Consider the following 22,659-nt stretch of genomic DNA (forward strand, 5'->3'; position numbering starts at 1 on the left):
TCCCATAAATAAACATGCATAACTGGGGGAGAAGCTGGCCCCCATTGCAACACCTTGAACTTGCTGGTAAAACTGACCGTTAAAGATGAACGTATTATTGTCAAGGCAAAAACGAAACATGTCTAACAACATTTGTGTGTGCTGTGCATACATCATCAATCTCTTATTTAGAAAGTACTCCACTGCTTTTAACCCATCTCGGTGTCTTATGCACATATACAAAGAACATACGTCTAATGTTATAAGCAATAGATTTGAGTCCCAGGACAAGTCCTTGATTTTATTTAAAAAGTCACTGGTGTCCTGTACATAAGACCTGATTTGTTTCATGTGCACCTGGAGAAAGAAATCAATGCACCTGGATAGATTTTCCAGTGGACCATCGCATGCTGCGATGATCGGTCTACCAGGCGGTGCAATCATTCTTTTGTGGACCTTTGGTATAAAATAAATATATGGTACTAATGAATGTTCTTTCTTGATAAATTTGTACTCATCCAACTCAATAGTCCACAACTTTTTCATGCTAATATATTCTTAAACAAGGAATCTTGGATCGCCTTATATTTAAGTGGAGTACTTTTTCTGTAGCACTGCACATCATCAAGCTGCCTGTATGCCTCTTATAGATAATCCTTCATTGGCCAGAGGACAATATTTCCGCCCTTATCTGAGTTCCGTATAACCAGTTCCTCTTTTTGCAGTTTTAAAATTAGTTGATTATAATTTCTTTCTTTGTTCGTGTATGATCTTTTCAATTTGTTTGTGGCGAGGGTTAATTTCTTGATCTGTCCAACCACATGGTCGCTAAAAGAATCTAGACCATCATGTGCCACCAAGGGAATGAATTTAGACTTATTTTTAAATGGAATTTCAGGCTTTTTTTGTTGTTCACATCCAAATACAGGGGAATGACTCTCTGATTGATCTCCATTTGCTTAACTGCACATATCTTGATATATCTGAATGTCGGACACTAGCAGGCCTGGGGATTCCTTATTTCCAAATACTGAAGAAATTAAAGCTGTTGGCTCCACACTTTTTTTTGAGAATAAAGTTTTTTCAATTTTAATTTGCGTATAAATAAGTATACATCAGCTCTTGTTTGTGTATACTGAAAATTGGGTTCTGGGCTAAAGGTGAGCCCTAGGGAAAGTAACTGTTTTTCAGCTGCTGTTAGGTCGATATTGGCCAAATTAACTATGGTATTCGCCTCCTGATTTATTGTTATTTTCCCTGGACCTTGATGTTCAGTATTTTGGGATGTTAGTTTTTCCTTGCTCGTACCCGGCCCCGCTTCTTGGGTTCTCCAGTCCCTGCAGGCCTGGCGTCTCCGCCGTCTTCTTTGAGACTTTGTTTTGACACCACTCCCTGATTTTGTGGTCTCAGGGTGTCCCTTCTGCCTTGTTTTAAAATGTCCAATTCTTCCCCCACCGTCAGCTTGATTCCCTGCTCCTTGTTTTTCCTGGCACCTTCATTCTCTGATTCGCTCTCTGGTGCCGAGCTAAGCTTCGACATTGAGGATAATTCAACATGCTGATTGGTTGCTTTGTTGCTTCCTTGCAACCGTTTATTTGCAGTGGCAGCCCTCAGGGAATCATAGCGCTGAGCAAATGTAAAAATGTGGCCATTAGCATAGTCTTCTCGGTCCCTCTTGAATTTATACGTTTTGCATACCTTTATTTTTTCTTCTTCTTTGGCCAGTCTAATGGTCATTTCCCCCCTCATTTTTTGCCCCAGCCATGACTCTCCTTCCTGCTGAGTTATGCTATCTTCAAGGGTTTCAATTTTGGTCTGTAACTCTGCCCTGTCAATTTCAGCATACTTAACCAGTATCTCAACTAGTCGTCTTGATGAGTCGAGGTTGCGCTCACCCCATTTCGCCATTATTAGTGGGTTCAGCGCCTCATAGCTGGGGGCTAACATGATGTGTAGCCCCCTGGGGATTCATTCCACATCCAGGTACCTCTTTAGTGAGCATGCCTCCCACCACTTTGACTGTTCTTGGTGCTTATATTTCTCCAGCAGCTTAAAATTTTCCTTCAGACCATTAGTTCTGGCATTAGATTCATCAACTATTTCAGCATTATTACTTGCTTCGTTCTCAATGGCATCTGAGAACATTCCCTCCGCAGCGAGCTCGCGGGTCCTAAGCGCGTCAGCAGACATTCCACTGGGTATTTATTTACGAAATATATTCTCCTTTTAAACTATCCCAATGATGTTGCTGGGCGAAGCAAAACTAAGCCTCAGTTGTGTCCTAGGTTAGCAAGGAGAGTTGCAAACCTCACAACCCCAGCAGCATACGCAATATTGCACGGAGTGAAATTGCCCAGCGTTAAAACTAAAACAAACTGCCCCGTCCAGTACCTGCTCAGCCGAGCGGTCTCCTCCGACGAAAGGCAGCTGTTCTTGTTCCCGCTGTCACTCTCCGATTCTGGCAAGCTGAAAGTGTTCTTGCTGCAGTGGGGGGCTCCGTCAGTTTCTCTCCGAAACTTTCCTTTGTATATATATATATATATACCCACACACACACACATATATAGATAGATGGATCGATGGATAGATAGATAGATAGATAGATAGATAGATAGATAGATAGATAGATAGATAGATAGATAGATAGATAGATAGATAGATAGATAGATAGATAGATAGATCAATTTCCCAAGGAAATGTATAAACTGCCTGTAGACATCACTTAAGATCAGGGCCAGACTGGCCATAGCGGGCACCGGGCAATCCCCCGGTGCGCCGCACAGGTGGGGGCTGCTTTTTGGCCCCTGGGGGCCGCTTTTGTTACAGGGCCGATTTTGCAGCATAGCTGCAAAATCGCCCTGTACCAAAATCGGCCGAAAACCGGCCCCGGCTGAGAGCTCGGCGGCACCTGTAACCCCCGAGTGGGAAGGGGGGGTGGGGGTCGGCCAAGCACTTTGCAGGGCCGGTTCTGGTACCCAGTCCGGCCCTGCTTAAGATGGCTGCTGATATAGCTGGAATGCATAAACTAATAAGAATGCACTTGGATGTCAAAATGCCAGCCAAAACCAAAACGAGGCTTGAAGCGCAGGGTGACCTGCTCCTCTCTTGAGAAGGATTTCCCCTTGCTCCTTCTATAAGGCACGCTCACAGAGAGGACCTTCCTCTCAGGTGGTCCTGCCCACCAGCCGTAGCAGGGAAACACCCACTGCGCTGGACACTATCTGCTCACGCTCGTTCATTTCAGGCAATCCTAGTACAGCACAGACAGCTCTTGAGGGATGGTGCGCAACATCCAGCGCACCCGACTTCACTCTGACAATACACTCCGTTTTCTTACTGCAAGTGACAATCACAGGTCCCTTCACTCATTGCCACAAAAGTATGTGGTAATGCAGGTAGATTTGAATGAAGATATCACACGGTCTTGTATGTAGCAAGAGTATCTTTATTCAACCTCTGATCTCCACGACTCATATAGTAATAATATCAACTGTCACATTCAACTGTCAACCCATAGAACCCCTGTGACATGAATATTCCGAGCACAAGTCTAGTAACCAATTGGTGCACAGGATTGAACAAAGGGTAGGAGAAAGAGAGGGAGGGTATATGGAAATGGGAAAGGAAGAGCAAAGAGGATAGACTGTGATATGTACATATGTATTAAAACAGTAGACAGTAGAACATAGTTAGCAACTACCGGAATAGCTCAAGAAGCAGCCTCACTGTGGCACCCCGAAATGAGCAAAGTGGTCCGCTGCAAACAACAATCTCTGAGGTGCGACCTAGTCTGTGGGCAGGCACGAGCATGGCATATGGGGGACGGCTCTGAGGTGCCAATTTTCATCTACATCAGAACTACCAATATGAAAAATTTGCAATATGCAATGATATACAACACATGAATATTATGAAGGCTTAGCACAACAAGTTCCAATATTCTGAAGAACAGCCATTCATACTCAGCTAATAAAATAATACAAAGCAAAATTACAATTAGCTTTTAGAACTGATGGAATCAGTCATTAACAAAAGATATGCAGTTGCAGTGAAAGAACTGGCAATGTTATGCAGTTACAGTGAAATAATAGCTGATACTGGCTAATATTGCTCAGTGCAAAGTAAATTTCGCCAAATAGCATCTATTCAAGATAATCAAGGTGTTGATGTCACTTGTTTTGAAATAGCTACAGTATTTAAATACAAATTCCATGCTTATTATTGTTCTATAATGTTGTACATGCTTATAATGAAAAAAAGATACAGTGCTTAAGTTTAATTTAACACATTGCTGCTAAACAGGCAGCTAGGTCACATCTACCTGTAGTGTTATATACATACATTTACTCATTCTTATTCTCAAATATTGTATCATGCCACATTGTGGGCCATGTTGCTTCTTCATGCTGCAATTTAGGCAATGAATTCGAGAGTCCAAGTGTACCAAGGTGATAAGAGGCTGTTTGCATTCCTTTGTATTTGTGCTGATCCATTTTCACTTCCCTCATTTCAGGAAGAAAACCTCGTCCCTGAAAGCCATTTCAACTTCAGCATCAATGGAATGGGATATTGCCTCCAGGTGAAGGATGGCACTGTGGTAAAACCCTCACTGGCCACACCACCTATAGTTCAACTCAAAGCTTCTGAGTCAAACCGAAATAAGTTTGTTGATCGAGCCAAATGGATTGACACAATTCGAGCACACCATTCCCTTTGCCCTTCCTCATTTTCAACATCTTTTACTAGAATATGTACAAAAGCATAAGGCACAAGGATATCGATAGGAAGCATGCAACATGGCCTGCTGAGGAAGACCAACTAGCCAAAGTGTGCTTGTAAATACAGATTGAACTATCTTTCTGTCATTTTCGCCTTTTCTTGTTGTTGTTCACCCTACCATGGTCAACTAAGAGAGAACTTGAAGAAGAACAACTATTGCACAAACAAACAAGCAGGGGAGTTGACACTTTTCAGAACTGCAATCTGATTCTCTGTGGCGTGCATTGTTCTGCCAGTGTCTGCATTGATTAATCATATTAAATAGGGGCCAAATGTATTATTCACTGTCAATGAAATACTGACTAATCATTTGTACAAGAAAAACACATTTTACTGCCATATGACCGTATTGGGAGTTTTTACCAGGTCACTCTTTTCATAATACTGGTAGTTATAGACAGTACAGCATGTTAAGTTGACCAAACTTCTGTTTTCTCAGGAAATGCTGCCTTTCTATTTGAAACAAGTCTGCCCAGCAACAGTACATTCCAATAACGTCAGTAGGTAGTGATTTACAAAGGAGTACCTTTGTGGGATTGAACATGAGTTTTAATTCCTGGAAAAAAAGAAAATATATGTATACTTTAAAATATATGTGTGGATGTGCATTTTCATACTTACTCGCTTTGTTAGAAATGTCATTTTTTGTGAGAAGACTTGTGTATTGTGTGTTTCATTTGATTGCCACATCCTTCACGGCCATTGAACCTGCCAAAACAGCTGTCTTTTCTCTTATTTTCTGGGAAGCTTGTTGATTTTCTCCTGTTCTTTCATACAGCTCGGGGTGCCAAACTGTAACTTTCCCAATGTGCACCTTCGCCGCAAACCATATATTGAGAGCCTGTTTCTTTAAATACGCAGTTCTGGCCTTCCCATAGTTGCTGTCATCGTAGCTTCTGCCAATAGCTCTGTAGGAAGGGTGACAAAAACATGTTTACAAACCTCAGATTTATATCTCGCTCGACGCGGCTGCCATTTTGAATATCATGAATGAACCGAAGAGTTTTACAAATGTACTGTGATTTTCATAACCTATTATTGTACCATTGGTGATAAAGCTACGTGCTTTTAAATCCTTACTTCATGTTTAAGTGCAAGAAAACCTGTATTTTTGCCTACACACTAAGGGGCCGATTATGATTGCGGTTTTTCCGCATCCTCGGGGCCGGCGGAAGCCACCGCCGGCCCAGAGGATGCGGAAAAACCGCAGCGGACTGACCAAGGACCCACCGCCACATTAGGATGGCTGGTGGGTCCTGGTTTCCGTCCGCAGCTTTTCCGCCGCGGTCGGCTTACAACCGCGGCGGAAAAGCTCTGATATGGTGACTGTGTCTCTCAGACACCGTCCGCCATATCAGGATGGGTTTTAAAAAGGGCTTTTCCGCGGCCGGTTTTCCGCCGTGGAAAAGCATACGGATCTTCACTGCGGGGGCCCGTTGCGGGCCCCCTAGGTGAAGGGGGGTGGGGGGTGCACATGGGGGGTACCTATGGTACCCCCCTGCATTTGCATGCAGAAAGCGGCAGGCACCACGCGGTGCCTGCCTCTTTCTGCATGCAAATGCAATGCGTGCATTTTTAACATTGCCGCGGGTGCAGCTTGAAGCTGCACCCGCTGCAATGTTAAAAATAGAGGATGTGACCGCCAGGGTGGCGGTCACATCCTAATTGCACAGGAGGGAACTCCGCATGCCATGCGGAGGTTCCCTCCTGCTCTGGGGTCGCGGACGGACGCAAGTCCATCCGCGATCCAAATCGACCCCTAAATGTTGACATGTAAGATATTAAAGGAAAAAGGCACTTCCTGTGATCGAGTAAACCCTAAGACAGGCTAGGGGAGGTTTGCTTTTGAATTGGACGCTGCTTGCTGTTTTTACTTGGTTCCTGAGAACTTTGCCCTAATAGCCTCCTGCTGCCATCTAGATTCTCCTGGGGTTTGCGGGCTGCATTAAGACACCGGCGCGATTTCCTCGTGGACCGCGTACTGCCGGGAAACTACATCCCCCAGAAGGCAGTGCCGTCTCACGGGAAGAGGCGCAAGAGAACCCGCGTCACCAGCATTAAAACTGTCTAGGAGACCCCACGGCGTGGGACGCTGCTTGCTGTTTTTACTTGGTTCCTGAGAACTTTGCCCTAATAGCCTCCTGATGCCATCTATATTCTCCTGGGGTTTGGGGGCTGCATTAAGACACCGACGCGCTTTCCTCGTGGACCGCGGACTGCAGGGGAACTACATCCCCCAGAAGGCAGTGCGGTCTCACGGGAAGAGGCGCGAGAGGACCTGCGTCACCAGCATTCAAAACTGCCTGGGAGACCCCGCGACGCGGGACGCTGCTTGCTGTTTTTCCTTGGTTCCTGAGAACTTTGCCCTAATAGCCTCCTGCTGCCATCTAGATTCTCCTGGGGTTTGCGGGCTGCATTAAGACACTGACGCACTTTCCTCGCAGACTGCGTACTCCCGGGGAAGTACATCCCCCTGAAGGCAGTGCGGTCTCGCGGGAAGAGGTGCGAGAGGACCCGCGTCACCAGTATTCAAAACTGCCTGGGAGACCCCACGACACGGGACGAGCGCAGGCTCGCCCGGCTCGCCCGGGCCAAGGGCGGGCCCGTCTCGCACCTGTCAGAAGCCGGAAGAGGCTGGGCTGGGCCCATTCCCTTGGTTTTGCTGGGACAAACCATTTGCGATTTAGCCAAGTAAGACTTTTCCATCATTTGCCCAGCTTTTGCTAAGACTTATATGCCTATACCACTCTAAGATGGAACTTATATCCGGAATTGAGTGCGCAATTATACTTTTAAGAATGGTCCTCTTCCATCATGGCGTGAATCATTGACTGTCCCCATATTTAAAAAGGGGGACAGACTCAGATGCCAGTGCTACCGCCCTATCTCACTTTTAGATAGTACCATTAAAGTGTTTGGTAGGGTCATTTTAAACAGGCTCCAATCATGGGCAGATGAAAACCACATAATTAGTGATGTACAATACGGGTTCCGGAAAGGGCTCAGTACAGTTGATCAGTGTTTGAATCTATACATGCTAGTTGAGAAATATACAAAGGTAAAAGAGGGTCGACTATTTTTAACTTTTATAGATCTAACCTCCGCATTTGATTGCGTATCACATTGCAAGCTCTGGTTGGTTTTGAACAAAATGGGGGTAGACACATCTATTATTCACTTCCTAAGGGAATTATATCAGGGGTCATCCGCAAGAATCAGGTTTGGGAAAAATGGGGAATGCACAGAACCTTTTAGTATAGCGAGGGGCGTACAACAGGGTTACGTGCTGGCCCCATTCCTCTTCACTCTCTACATCAATGATGTGGAGAAAACCCTCCTGAAGGAATGCAGGGACCTGCCTATGGTAGGAGAAAGATCTTTGCCCGCATTACTGTATGCAGATGATGCTGTCTTGATGGCACGTACCCCATTGGCCATGCAAGTTTTGGTTACTTCATTTTAAAATTTTATGGCTGGCCTAAATTTAAAGATAAATTGTTCTAAAACTTTTACCATGACTTGCGGTGGTGGTATAAATTAAAAGAGGAAAACTGTTTTTATTGGTAAGACCCCTGTTGACATTACTCCAACTTTTTCCTATCTAGGAGTTTTGTTCGAACGTAATGGTAATTGGATTACTGCAATTAAAACACGTAAACTGTTGTATTGTAAAGCCATAGCGGCATTAAAAAACTTTAGCCACATAATGGGCAGGAAGCCCATAGGGGAAATGTTAACCGTTTATAAAGCTACTTGTTTGTCAGTAGTGACATATGGAGCAGGCTTATAGGGACACGCAAATGTGACATGTCTACAGGTGGTAGAAAACTATTTTATGAAGTATCTCTTGGCGGTTCCAACTAGTGTCTCTACGTTTGCTTGTCACGTAGAAATGGGGGAACCATATCTTGTGGATATTATAAGAACTGCCCCAATTTTGTTATGGCACAGAGTCTGGACTACGGATGAATGCGGCTTGAATCGCCTGATTTTAAACAATGTGTTAGGCTTAGAAAGGAATGGCAAGATGGGTTGGTTGGCATATCTAAAGAAATTCTTCTCTGATTTGGGAACTGTAAATTATTTTTATGATCCAACCTCGCTACGTAATATTTCAAGGAAAGCTCAAAAAGAGAAGTGTATGGCATTTTTACATGAACTTAGAGCACAAACCGAAATGAAAAAGCTAACAGTAGTAGCACATGCCCAGACGGGTATTTCTAATAAAGTGCAGCCGTACCTTAAACGTCAGATGAGCGAATACGAGAGGTTTTTGTTAGTCCGCTTTAGGTTTAATTTATTATTTTGGTTATTCAGTTTCCCGGGTATGAAGGATTGGTCTAAACAACTGATTAAATGTCCCTGCGATGACATTTCAGATCAATCAGATATGCACATCCTATTCTTCTGCAAATTCTATAGTACACCTAGACGAAGATGGATTATTCCCCTACTAAAGATTATGGAAGTTAACCCCTGCCGCCCAGCATTTTTAGCTGTACAGAAATTGAACAACATTTTAACTATCATATTATTTTCTTCTTTTTTAAAAAATGCTTTTAAATTACGGAAATCCATGGTAGCCTAAATATGATGTATTGTATATGATATCATTCATGAACTGTTATTTGACTTATGTAACAATTTTGATATTTCTGTGGCAACGTAATAATGGTGCTTATGATGAATTTGTTAATTGATTGTGATTTTATCTGAACTTTTATGGTTATTGAGTTTTAATAACCGAATAAAGAAATTTTGATTGATTGATTGAGTGCGCAATCATAATCAATGTGAAGTTATAAGACTTTGAAGGACTTTATACCCTGATTTATCCGCAGAGTGTATGTACGAGCTGTCTTCTTATTTATAATTTAGGGTCAGTTTTGAATTTTCTATTTTATTTATATGACCCAGGGTAAAGGACTGTATTGAGAGCAGTAAAGATGGGAAAAGGAAGTTGCTTAGTCCCAAACCTAAAACTGGACGGAAGATTAACACAGACTCCCAGCAAACTCTCTTAAGTTACCTGACAGGCGCAATGGGAGCCCTAGATAAACAGATTAGTTCAGCGGAGGAATTACTTGAAGCTAGCTCCTTAAGATCTAATTTGGAGTCTAACTACTCTGAACCCACTGAGAGCTCCAGACAAACTCCACAAAAAAAAGTACCTCAAATGGTTGTGTTCAGCTTATTCCAGATAGAATCAGTTTAAGTGATTCAGACACTTCCCTACAACCACCCCAAAAGAAACATAAAAACCCGAGTTCTGTTGAAAATACGGGCCACGAGATTAGTACAACCAATGCAGTACAAAATAGTCATTTAGCCAACGGGGGTAATATGGTAAATCCAAAAAGGAAATACACAAAACAAGGTAAAAGGAAGGGGGGCCCAAGAAAATCTTCCACAAAAGCTCAAGTTTGTACCAACAGCAACCCCGGAGGTTTACAATGATATTAAGACCCTTTCCACAGTGGTAGAAAGGTTAGACATGTTTTTGTGGCTCAGGCTCGACCAAATGGAGCATAGATTGACCCAAATAGAACAAAGTCTATCCGCAAACAAAAGACAAGTCAGACAGGATGTCCTATCCCCTTCCAGCAAACAAGAAGTGGTAACTGTGGGGGGAAATCCGACAGTAGGGCACACAAATACAAATACTCAAAAAGTTAATGCAAGGCACAATACCCGGATATTAAAATCCACCTGAACTACAACTCCAGGCAATGGAAACAAGCCAATAAATAAGATTCTGGATCCAATGGCAATAGATGTCCCTTCCCAACTTTAACCGCCGTACGAACATCTCTCTTCCAATCCCGAAAGCCAACTTAGGACAAAACTGGGACCAGGCCAGCATCTCGATCTGCCGCCTCTCGCCACTCCTTATATTATAGTGCTGGCAAATGTTCCAAGGAAGCCCCCATTAGAATTAGAAGGGTGGGAGACACTGAAAAACAAATCGCTATACTGGCTAGGTCGAAAAACAGGTTTAAAGGATTCTTTATTTAGGGAGTTTAAAATGGCTAGAACGGTCCAGTGGGTGGGAACTCGTGGAAAAACACTACAAGGAGATTGCATAGTACTTACCTTCAGTTCCCCTATGTTAGTCAAAGAAATCTTGCTAGGGGAGAGATCAACATACTCATTGGGCTTTTTTTATCCCCCCCCCCCCCGAACCCTATTCAACACGCTCACAGCTACGATATTATAAAGAGCCAGGATTCACATTATGAGATCCTGACCACAAACAGATTCTACCCGCTTCTGGGTCTGGAATATCTAGATTGACTGGATAAGACAAGCCCCAATTGTCCAGCAGCACAGGGACGCGCTATAGAGGCAGTTCAATATGTGAACACTGAAATGTTCACTTTAAGTCCTTCAGACACAGACGTTGGGTTCTCTCTTAGAGGCCCTCCAAAAATAGATAATATAGACAAACCCTCATTGAGCATACTTTTCTGGAACATTGCGGGTTTGAGCTCCAAAATTAATAACGAAATTTGGACTAACTTTATCCAAAAATGTAACATCCTCTGCCTGCAGGAGACATGGGCAACATCCGCAATCCACATAGAGGGTTACAAAAGCTACCTTTCTATGGCACTCCCTTCAACTTTTGGGAGAGCAAGGGTGGCCTGTCGATCTTTGTCTCCAACCTGGTTAAATTGGAAGAAATTGTCATAGTCAAAACACAGGTAAATGATCAAATTCTAATGTTGAAGGTCAACAAAAGTAAGCTTTTCGCGCTAGTCAACTTTTACAACAATCTGAAACAGGACGAAACAATCAGTGTAATAAGAGAAATGTATTCATGCTTGCAAGAATTAAGGAACAACACAAGAAAAGATATGGTGATTATATGGGGGGGCGACTTTAATCAGTCCCTTTGCCGGTACAGTACCGGTTTAACCTGTGGTCTCGTGGATGAAAATAATATTCCATTCACGCACTTCCCACATACATCTATTGGTAATTCTTTGAATGAAACACTATTTGAACTGGAGCTGGGTTTGGCAAATGAGCTGATTACCCCTCCCATCCCCCTCACAAGTACTTTTAACGGAAGAGGGCAATTTATTATAATAGATTTGTGGAGAAGGGGTGCGGGCGGACCGGAATAACAGGCGGGGAGGCCGGATATAGTGTGCTATGATCAGCAAATTAATAAAAAGTCCAGGACAAATGTCTTTCTGGATCGGAGTATGATGAGTGAATCGCAGGTGGATGTGCAGGGCTGTGTAACAGGGATGATGGCCTGGCGCGGCGGGGTCGTCTGAAGGAGCTCTTCTGCTGGGCCGATGTCGTCTTTTCCACAGTAGGGCACTGGTACTCCTCGGAGGTATAGAAGGGAGAGAAGAATACAGGGCAGTTAGTCCTGGGCAAAAGGACCTCTGAGTACTTCCACCTACACCGGGGAGTGAGGGAATCGAAAACCGACCGTGAGGAGGGGACGGTGGGGTAGGTTGGGAAAAGGCAGGCAAGCAGGAAGGGGAAGAGGGTGTTTCGTGTGTCGGGGCAACGGTGCTCGGGTCTTCTCTACAGTGCAGGTGATAGAATACAATATACAGTGGTTTTGTGCTCGTGAGGCTATTTTTACAATATTTACAGTTAACTACAGGGGAACACGGAGAAAGGATAAAGAGTACCTACGTGCCCAGCCGCAACTCCCATCCGAGCTGCGGCCGCTCTCCAGCCACCTCCTGAGGACGCCACCAGTCTTCAGTCCAGACATCCTCCTCTTCGTCCTCGTCTCGGTTCTTCTGCTCTGCTCCGCTCGCCATCAATGGTTCTTCGCTTGCCGTTGCCTCCTGCCATGAGTCCGCTGCTTGGAACGGCTTTCCTTCCTTGCTGGCTTTTCTGTGTTCCAGGCAGGGTTCCGGGGTCGGCGGCGGTCGTTTCCGGTACCTCAAGGGTCGCCTCACTTCCGGGGTTATGGGAGTTCGCTTACGGTCTTCCGTTTTCGGTTGATGCTGCCGGGTCCTGTAGGGGAAGAGAGAGAGCAGGAGCCCTGGGTGTTAGGGACGCTGCATGACCGGTCCCGGAGGTCAGGGGCCCCATGCTCGGACGACGCCCCGGGGAGGAAAGGGCCGCTTCGTCTTCACATCCCCTTTCCCTAGCAGTCTTTCTTGTAGGGGTTGATGGAGGCGGATAATGGGAAAGGTAGTCTGCGTTACCCTGTTCCAGCCCCTTCCGGTGTAATGTTTTGAACCGAAATGGCTGCAGAGAGAGAAACCACCGGAGTACTCGGTCGTTGTGGCCCCATTTAGCGCGAACGAGGCTCTGCCACTCCTGCGAGAGCCCGGAACCTAACTAGAGCCCATACCTTAATGCCAATCCTTCTTTCCTGCAGCGGATCGCGTAATTTACCGACCGCCTCAACGGACAGCTTCCACTTAAGCGGTAAGCAAGCAACCAACAGTAAATACCGAGGTCCAAACATTAAAGAGAGAATTCGTAACTCTGTACTGCTTCAGCGGATCGAACAAATTATCGAACGCTGCACCAATAACAGAACGGGGCTCCCACTCGGAACTGCCTCGACAATTGAAATTGCATCGCCCTTTCAAAACCACATTAAGTAAGTCTCTGCTCTAGAGGCGCTCGGATCCCCCTCTTTCAACCAATTAACTAATGCCCACTCTCCTTCACAGCTACCCCATACTGTGAAACCGGCCACCCAGCCCTATCGATTAGATCAACGTGCAACCCGAATATTCCGGCCTCGAAGTTATGTGACTAGTATAACTTTAAATTTACTACCGGATTGACGTTCAGCTACGTCTAGCGCTGATTCCTCCGCAGCCATTGGTCTCCGAAAGCAATTGAATCTCAGTAATGTTCACTGCCTCCACAATCCTGCCTATCGAAAAAGTGCACATGCTGCCAGCTCCTCACCCTCACGGAAATGGCAGTCTTTTCACAACCACCCTTAGCCCAACACTACTCCATGCCACGCCAGCAACCAAATATCGCTGACGGCTCGCACACGGAGCCTTACAAACCCGGGCACCGAGGATGCACAATGCATACTGGCACAATCCCAGTAAATAAAACACGTGTTGGCACTCTCACTGCACTGCGATTCTGAATCATGTGAGTATTGAATGTGACCAAGTTGACCTCGAATCCTTGCCACAGAATAGCAATCTAAATCTCTATTGCTTCTCTGTTTTTCTCCTGTTTTTTCTTACAGGCGCACATCATTTTGTAATACCAGGCAATTCATTAAGTCCTGATGATGATCCCATTATAATTTGAGCCAGGGTTTGAAACGCCGTCGACTTTGTTTAGTAGATATACAGTTTATTTGTGAACACCTCTGTCTGTATGTACTACTCTGGAAATTACTGTCAATGTGAATGTGAAGCAGTACCCAGTCTCGCTCACTTCTTCTTGCCTGAAGTTAACTTTCCATTTTTTCCTTATAACTTTCTTCTACCTCTAAGTATGGCACAGGCTTGTGCATTACTTCAAACGATAAATGTTTGTTGTCAAATTGTATCTCATACTTTGAATACTTGTCAAATCTTACGAAATAAATTCTTTGCCTGGCTGGGTATAAGAAAAAAGTATATAGTTTCCGATTGTGGTCTATATTACATTGGTTTGAAATGACGTTCTAGGCTTAGGACCTTTGTTTCTAAAAACACCAGAACTAGTGAGCATCATATACCAGGCCAACTTCTCACAAAAGGGCTAAAGAAATCCAACAGTAACTACCTATTATTTGGTAACCTTTTGGCTCTGTCACACAGTTACAACACACCACTGAATATCACGTTCCACCTGTAACATTTAACCCAATGCTGCATTTAATTCTCAACTGAATACAAGACAAAAATGCATTTCAATACAACGAAACACTCACCCAAATCCACAGAATATGTCGAATTCTGCTAGTCAATATGGAGGAATCCACACATTTGCTTCACAAAAATAGAATAGAAGCTTTAAATTCGAAGTTTAATTCACCATCTTGTTTTGACAGCAGTGGGCTGGTAATCCCCAGAGATCAGTGTCTCCGATTCTAATTACATAATTCAGATAGCGAGTCCTTAGGTTACAGGTGACCGTGCTGCAGAGCTGTAGTATTACTGCGAACATGTCATATTTAATAAAAGACAATTAATCCCCGAGAGCGAGCACCGTATTTATGCTGGAGACGAGTCTGGTGTGTATTAATAGCTGGGAGCTGTGTACTCTGCTCTGCCGATGACTGGGCACTCATCCTGAATAGGCCTGGATTCCGCGGCTGCTGAAGTCCCTGGTACATATTCACCCTTGGCACCACACCCAACCACGGCGACGGACCTGCAATTCTATATTCATTGGGTTACTTGGTTACAGCACGAGGAAGGGCTGATGTCAGCCCACAGCTATCCTCCGGCCTTTACCAGAGAACGGCTTGGAGGGACTGGGAAGCAAACGTATATGAATGAACCAGCAAAATGAAAAGAAGCGCGAAACTAAAGAAACAAGACCTGAGCGAAACTGAAACCTTCCGTGGGGCGGGACTTCCGTCTTCGGAAGCCCACCCACGCGCCCACGGAGTGCATGGCCAAACAAGCAGTGCTGGTGACGCGAGGCTCCCCTGCCCGAGGGACAGCCCCGCGGAGGCTGCAGAACTCTACAATAGCGGTAAGTGGGGCTTAGTTGTACTGGGGAGGGGGTGCGCGTGTGTGTGTGTATGTGTGTGTGCGTGCGCGCGTGTGTGTGTGTATGTGTGCGGCGGCGGCAGCAGCAGGGGGGGTCTCTGTATGTGTGTGTGCGTGCGTGTGTGTAGGTGTGCTTGTGTCTCTGTGTGCGCATGTGTAAGGGGGAGGGGCTGTGTGTGAAAGCTTCCCAAGAGAGGCAACAAGAGCTGGGCACAGCGAGCGCGCTTTCGCGTGCACGTGGCCCGCTTCATTCCTCAGCGCGCGGCCAGCTCCTGTCCCCTCTCCTGGGAAGCAGAGTCACTCACAATAGGTCTCTGGCGAGACCGCGCTTCGCGCGGTTAACGCCCCGAAACCTAAGAAAAAGGCTTAGACGTGTTACTTACATATAGTCAAGTCAAGCTGAGGCTAAAAGATATTATCAACAGCTTATAAACACGTGTAAAAATCCTCTGAAGCATTGAGCCCGGTTGGAGTCTTGCTATCCAGTTCAAGGATGTATCTAGTTTCTGTCGCTCGCAGGATAGCCTCTCTATTACCCCCTCTTCTGAGTCGACCAATAGCATCAATCACGTAATATTGCAATAATTTGCTTCTATTATCGTGATGCTCTTTGAAATGACGCACGACCGGGTATGCAGCGTCGCTGGTGTTGATGGTTCTTATGTGCTGGAGTATCCATTTGTGGACCTGCAGCTTGGTGCTACCAACGTAGCGAAGGCCACATGGACACTCCAGCACATATATTGCAAACTCGGTCTTGCATGTGAGCTGTTTGGTTATTTTTAGAGGGGTCTCAGAAAAGGGGTTAGCGACCTCAGTCTTGTTAACCCCGTGCTTACATGCTTTACAGCTTGCACACTTACGAAAGCCTCTGCTAGTATGCAGCCAGATGACAGGGGTGATGACGTCCGGGCTGGATTTCACCAGAGCATCGCTCATTGAGCGTGCTTTCCTAAAGGTAATCAAAGGTCTGGGTGACATGTGCTCTCCGATTACTGGATCATTGCGAATAAGACTCCAATGTCTGTTGACAATTCTCCTAAGAGCTCCATGTTGTTTGTTAAATGTCCAAATTAGCCTGGCAGGCTGTTTGGAATCACTTTCGACCTCTTTCCTGCCTTTTTTATAGGTTAGAACCTCCTGTCTAGGGAATGCATTTGCTTTGTTTATGGCATTACTGATGTCTTTCTCCTTATAGCCTCTAGCTAAGAACCTGATTTTACTGGCTTGCTGAGCTGCGAGGCATTCCTGTTCTGTGCTGCATATACGCCTGATACGCAAAATCCCCCCCGTAGGGGATGCTGCGTATTAGATGGGCTGGGTGGTGGCTAGTGACGTGCAACACAGTGTTGCCAGCCGTAGGTTTTCTGAAAAGCTTGGTTTCTCTTTACCATTTACATCATGATTTCTATGTCCAAGAAGTGTGCTACAGTTTGGCTAATGTTGGAAGTAAATGCCAGATTGAAATCATTGGAATTAATGTGATCTACAAAGGTCTCTGCTTGCAACAAGGAACCACGCCATATTAGAAATATATCATTGATTTACCTAACCCACTGTATAATGTGATTACTGCAGATCTCGTGGAAGTCACCCGTGAATATATTTTCACTGAAAAAACCATAGGTTATAGACCATATATAGTTAGGGATTAGCATTTACAAAACCTTATTTTACTCGCACAAAACCATTGAAATTCGCATATGTAGTTAGTTGCACTAACTATATATTGCGCACCCGCAATCCACTGCTGATGATGTCACATATTACATCATTCATGACATGGTCAGTGACATCACTGATGACATCACTGTTGACAACTCAAATGACATCACTGACAACATCACTGATGACATCATTCATGTGATAATATGATGAACCTCTTCAGACTCTAATATAACCTTAGATACACTCAGTGTAAACAGACACTCACAGACTGTCACTCATCCATGGAGTTACTCACACACCTAGTCAGTCATGCAAAGAATTAATCACACCTCCATTTCCTCAACTATACAATTATACACACCTTACTTATTCAAACATATACTAACACATATTTACTCTTTTATACAATCCTTGATTGAAGTTCACAATGATCCATACAGCCACTCACACATTCACTGGCTCTTATGCACAGTTATTTATATATGTCAACTCTCACATGTACTGTGTTTTACATATGGACTTACTTTGACATACAGCACTGAGATATCCATTCACTCACCAATACACTCATGCACACAGTCAACTACGCATACAGCTGTTTCCACATGCAGTTTTGAACCCATACATCTAGTGAATCAACTGGTCACACATCTATGCACAGAGTTATACACCTCCCAGCCACCCACACACATACTCAGTCTCCCATACAAATACTTGGGCAACCAATCAATAACCCATATAGTTACTCATATAGCTACTGATTAACACATGCAGCAGTTTACAGAACAACAGACATAATGATGCACAAATTAAGACAGTTTAGTCACTAACCCATGCACTCAGTGAGACACATTTAATCACTCTCTCATACAGTCAGCCATGCACCTACTAAAACCTTCATCCAGACACTTATACATCCACTCATTCTTCAATATGTAAGACATATTTTAACTTTACAGAAACATACAGTCACTGGATGATGTCATCAGTGATGTCATCAGTGATGTCACTGACCATGTCATGAATGATGTAATATGTGACATCATCAGCAGTGGATTGCGGGTGCGCGATATATAGTTAGTGCAACTAACTATATATGCGAATTTCAATGGTTTTGTGCGAGTAAAATAAGGTTTTGTAAATGCTAATCCCTAACTATATATGGTCTATAACCTATGGTTTTTTCAGTGAATTTCAATGGTTTTTTAATAGTAAATATTATTGCATTACAACATTCAAGACATAGAAGAGATGGTGTGCACTTCCCCGATGAAGGGAATAGAATATTCGTCCTTTATTTAAAAGTGTGCATTGGAACATACTTGTAGGTACCTAAATTAGCGACAGAACCCAATAGCTCTTTTCAGAGCTACCCTACCTCTGATTATTGAAAACGTTTATCTTTTTTTAACTTTTTTTCTTTTCACCAAAGTACGCTCCCCGGTTCGCTTACCGGTGCGCGTACCGGGCGCTCCCCCGCAAAATTTTAATTTTTTTTATTTTTATATTTTTGCATGTATCAGCATCCTAATCCCCCCTCCGAAAACCTAGAGGGTCACAAAGTGTCTACCGTGCCCCCTTCTACCCATTCCGAACATTGTTTATCCTCCAATATTGTGTCTCAATTCTACCGATACTCAAAATGGAGGACTCCCGTAACGCTGCCGGTTCGCGTACCGGGGAGCGCACCGGTAAGCACTCGATAAAAAAAGGTGGGAAAGTAATTTACAGAAAAACCACTACAGACACTTTCATCAAATATAGAATAGCCCCTACTACATAGCAGTCCCTACCATTTCCCCAAATTTGATGGAATTCCATTGAGAAAATTATGCTGTAAGCCTCACTAAATATCCTGAGGTAAATTACCTAACAAAAACACTTATGAAGTGTTAGAATTGAAAACCAATAAAAATGCTACTTTCAATATCTTCTATTATTTCACGACATTTGATTGGTTATGTACCTGAATATATATAAAGAAAGAGAGAGAAACACAGCCATTTTGACTACTACTTCCTGAAGTACATATCAAGTGCATTTCAACTGAGAACTTAAACTTCTATTTGAAAGGTAAGATGGTATTTTAAAAACTGAAGTATGTTCTGTACTTTAAGTTAATTAGGAAAACATTTTCTGATAGTTATATACTATCCCTCTGTAATACTTATAGAATAAGATAGACTTCTCTGTTTTAGTTATGGATGGAGTTAGGCTTGTCTTGTATAATTAAGAATTGACTTAGACTTTATCACATACATTTTTTGATATTTCTACTTCCAGCCTGATACCATACACTGCCCAAAGAAAAAATCACTGTTTAAAAAATCAAACTACCTGTCTGTACTTAAACCCAACAGTGCCCTATCTGTACTGTTATATTTTTTTAAAATTCATTTTACAGCACAAAAAGGGAAGGAGAGAAAAAAAATAACGTGGATATTGTTGCAGAATGCAACCAAGATACAGAAAATGAATCAGAATTCTTTGATGAATCACTGGACATAGAACTTCTGCAATGTGTTGAATCTGTGGATTTCCTAATTGAAAATGAGACAAATTCTGACAAAGACTTATTAGAAGTTCTTTTTCATTTTGAAAACAAATCAGAAAAATAAATGTATATATAATAATTCAAAAATTGTTTTAGACATTATTCATTTTTATATGTATTTTTTAAACTAGTAGAAAATTTATTATAATGTAAAATTAGACTTTAAATATACTGTGCAACTTTAAATTTGCTCATAGTTACTTCCTTTCTTCCACTATATCATCTCCAATGTGTATTTAACATCTCTTTATCATCTCCTGCCTCCATGGTGTTTCTGCTTTCCTGACAGACTACGCTATGAATTCCATATACCACAATAACTTCTGAAACAACATGCAAGATATCTACAAAGGAAACAATGTATTTTTATTTTTAGACTCTGCATTGGTACCTACATGTTGGTACTTAAAAAAAAAAAAAAGAACAATCAATAAACATACAATATTTGAACATTCTTTCATCCCATTTTCCCAATATTACGCTTCCCGGACCGCTTCCCAGTGCGCGTACAGAGCGCACCCCCCGCAAAAAAAACGATATAAAAATTATTATTTTTTAACCCCGCGAGGCCCTTTTAAAGCCCCCTCATCAAACCTAGGGGGTCAGGGAGGATGTACTCTGCCCCCTTATGCTCATTTCCCCCTTTGTTTTTGCCACATCTTGTGTCTCGATCCTACCGAGACAAAAGATGGCGGCCGCTCCGGACTGTTTCGAATGTTGACAGACACCCGACAGCCAATCAGCTTTGATTCGCGAAGTTCCGTTACGCGTCAGGTACGCGAACCGGGGCGCTAACCGGAGCGCTGTCACAGATATATCTGTTTTTAAAAACGTTAATTTCTCAAAATCCACTGGAGCACATATATTGAGACATAGCAAAGGCACGTCGGGCAAACCATATCTACAATTTTGCCAAGTTTCGTGTAAATCCATTCAGCCGTTCGAGCTAAAAGTGATTCCAACCGCCCTATGGAAAAATGAATGGGAAAAACGCATTTTGAGACCCCCCTTTTTTCTCGACCCCCCTTGACGAAAGCCCCCCAGAGTTTCAGGGGCTGCTCAGAAACAAAATGTGCAATTTTCCTGAAAATTTCAGCCAATTCCGTCCACAATTGCCAAAGTTATTCGACATAGAATTTTCAAAAATCCCATAGGAAAAAAATCCTAACTATATATACCTATTGGCGACCGCCAGTAGGTAATATATATATATATCTATATCTATATATATATATCTATATATATATATCTATATATATTACCTACTGGCGGTCGCCAGTAGGTATATATAGTTAGGATTTTTTCCCTATGGGATTTCTGAAAATTCTATGTCTAATAACTTTGGCGTTTGTGGACGGAATCGGTTGAAATTTTCAGGAAAATGGCACATTTTGTTTCTGAGCAGCTCCTGGAAATTTGGGGGGGGTTCCTCAAGGGGGGGCTGAGAAAAAAGGGGGGTCCCAAAACGCGTTTTTCCCATGTTAATTTCCATAGGGCGGTTGGACTCACTTTTAGCCCGAACGGCTGAATGGATTTACACGAAACTTGGCAAAATTGTAGGGACTGTTAGCCCGATGTGCCTTTGCTAGGTCTCAATATATGTGCTTCAGTGGATTTTGAGAAATTAACGTTTAAATCAAGATATATATCTGTAACAGCGCTCCGGGCAGCGATCTGGTTCGCGTACTTTTCGCGTAACGGAACTTTGCGCACGGAAAGCTGATTGGCTTTTCGGTGTCTGTCAACATTCTAAACAGTCCGGTGCAGCCGCCATCTTGTCTCTCGGTAGGATCGAGAGACAAGAGGAGGCCAAAAGAAAGGGGGAAATTTCTATAAGGGGGCATAGTAGATCCTCCCTGACCCCCTAGGTTTTATGTGGAGGTTTTAAAAGGGCCCAGCAGGGTTCAAAAAAATGTTTTCTTTTTTTTTTTTTCGCGATGAGCGCCTAGTACGCGAACCGGAAAGCGTTCTAGGCAGCGTACTATAAGGATAATAGAATGATATACTTTTCAAAGATTAAATGTTAATTGTTTGTTGTTTTGTTTGTTGTTTTTGTTGTTTTTGTTGTTTTCTTTATTTTTAACTTTTTTTTTTTATTTTGATTGTTTTTCATAATTTATTAAACTTTCTAACATTTCAGTGTCTGAAATGTCATTATTTTCTTGAAATATTGTTTGCAATCTGTGAGGTTGTAAAATGTCCTCATTTGCCAGGAGGGCATCTACTGCTTGGACACATTGCAGCAGTTCATTATCCAAGCTTTGATCCATAAATTCCATGTCAATTTGTTCAATCAAGTCCTGGCTGCTCTCTTGCAGGTCCATTTCAAAAGAAACTTGGTTTTCGCCTTCCATTTTGCCTGAAATTTGGATTAAAAAAATATATATTAGTAGAGATAGGGCACTGTTGGGATTAATTTTAGATAGTCATTTTTCATCAGTGAATTTATCTTTTGGCAGTGTATAGTATCAGAGTGGAAATAGGACTATAAAAAAGTGTATGTGATTTAACCACGACAAGCCTAACTCCATTCATAACTATAACAGAGAAGTCTATCTAAATACATTACTAGTACAGAGGGATAGTGTATATCTAGCAGAAAAAGTCTACTATATTAAGTTATAGTGCACAATATATTTCATTTTTAAAAATTATAACTTACCTTCACAAAGAAGTTGAAGTTTTTGGAAGCTATTGAAATGTGATGTACAACAAGAAGTAGTAGTCAAAATGGCTGTGTTTTCTTCTCTTCCTTTATATATTCAAGTATATAACCAATCAAATGTCAGGTAATAAAAGTAGAAAATGAAAGTAACATTTTCATTGGTTGTCAATTCCAACACTTCAGATGTGTTTTGTGAAGTAATTTACCTCACGGTACTTGGAGAGGTCTACAGGCTAAATGGCTAAATTAAATTTCAATCAAATTTGTGAGAATGAAAGGGATTGTTATGTAGTATGAGCTAATTTATATTTGGTGAGAGTGTCTCTAGTCGTTTTTCTGTAAATTACTTT

At 42.9% G+C, this 22,659-nt stretch overlaps 1 protein-coding gene across 1 annotated transcript in view; it reads right to left on the minus strand.

The window, feature by feature from the left end:
* Positions 1-726: 726 nt before the first annotated feature.
* AMER3 (APC membrane recruitment protein 3) overlaps positions 727-22,659 on the minus strand; it is a 224,079-nt gene continuing 202,146 nt past the window's right edge. Inside the window, exon 3 of the mRNA XM_086943984.1 lies at positions 727-5,666. The gene's annotated coding sequence lies outside the window, so the exon portion shown is untranslated. The remainder of the gene's footprint in view (positions 5,667-22,659) is intronic.

Source organism: Lissotriton vulgaris, chromosome 11 (genome assembly GCF_964263255.1).
Source record: "Lissotriton vulgaris chromosome 11, aLisVul1.2, whole genome shotgun sequence".
Lineage (NCBI taxonomy): Eukaryota > Metazoa > Chordata > Amphibia > Caudata > Salamandridae > Lissotriton > Lissotriton vulgaris.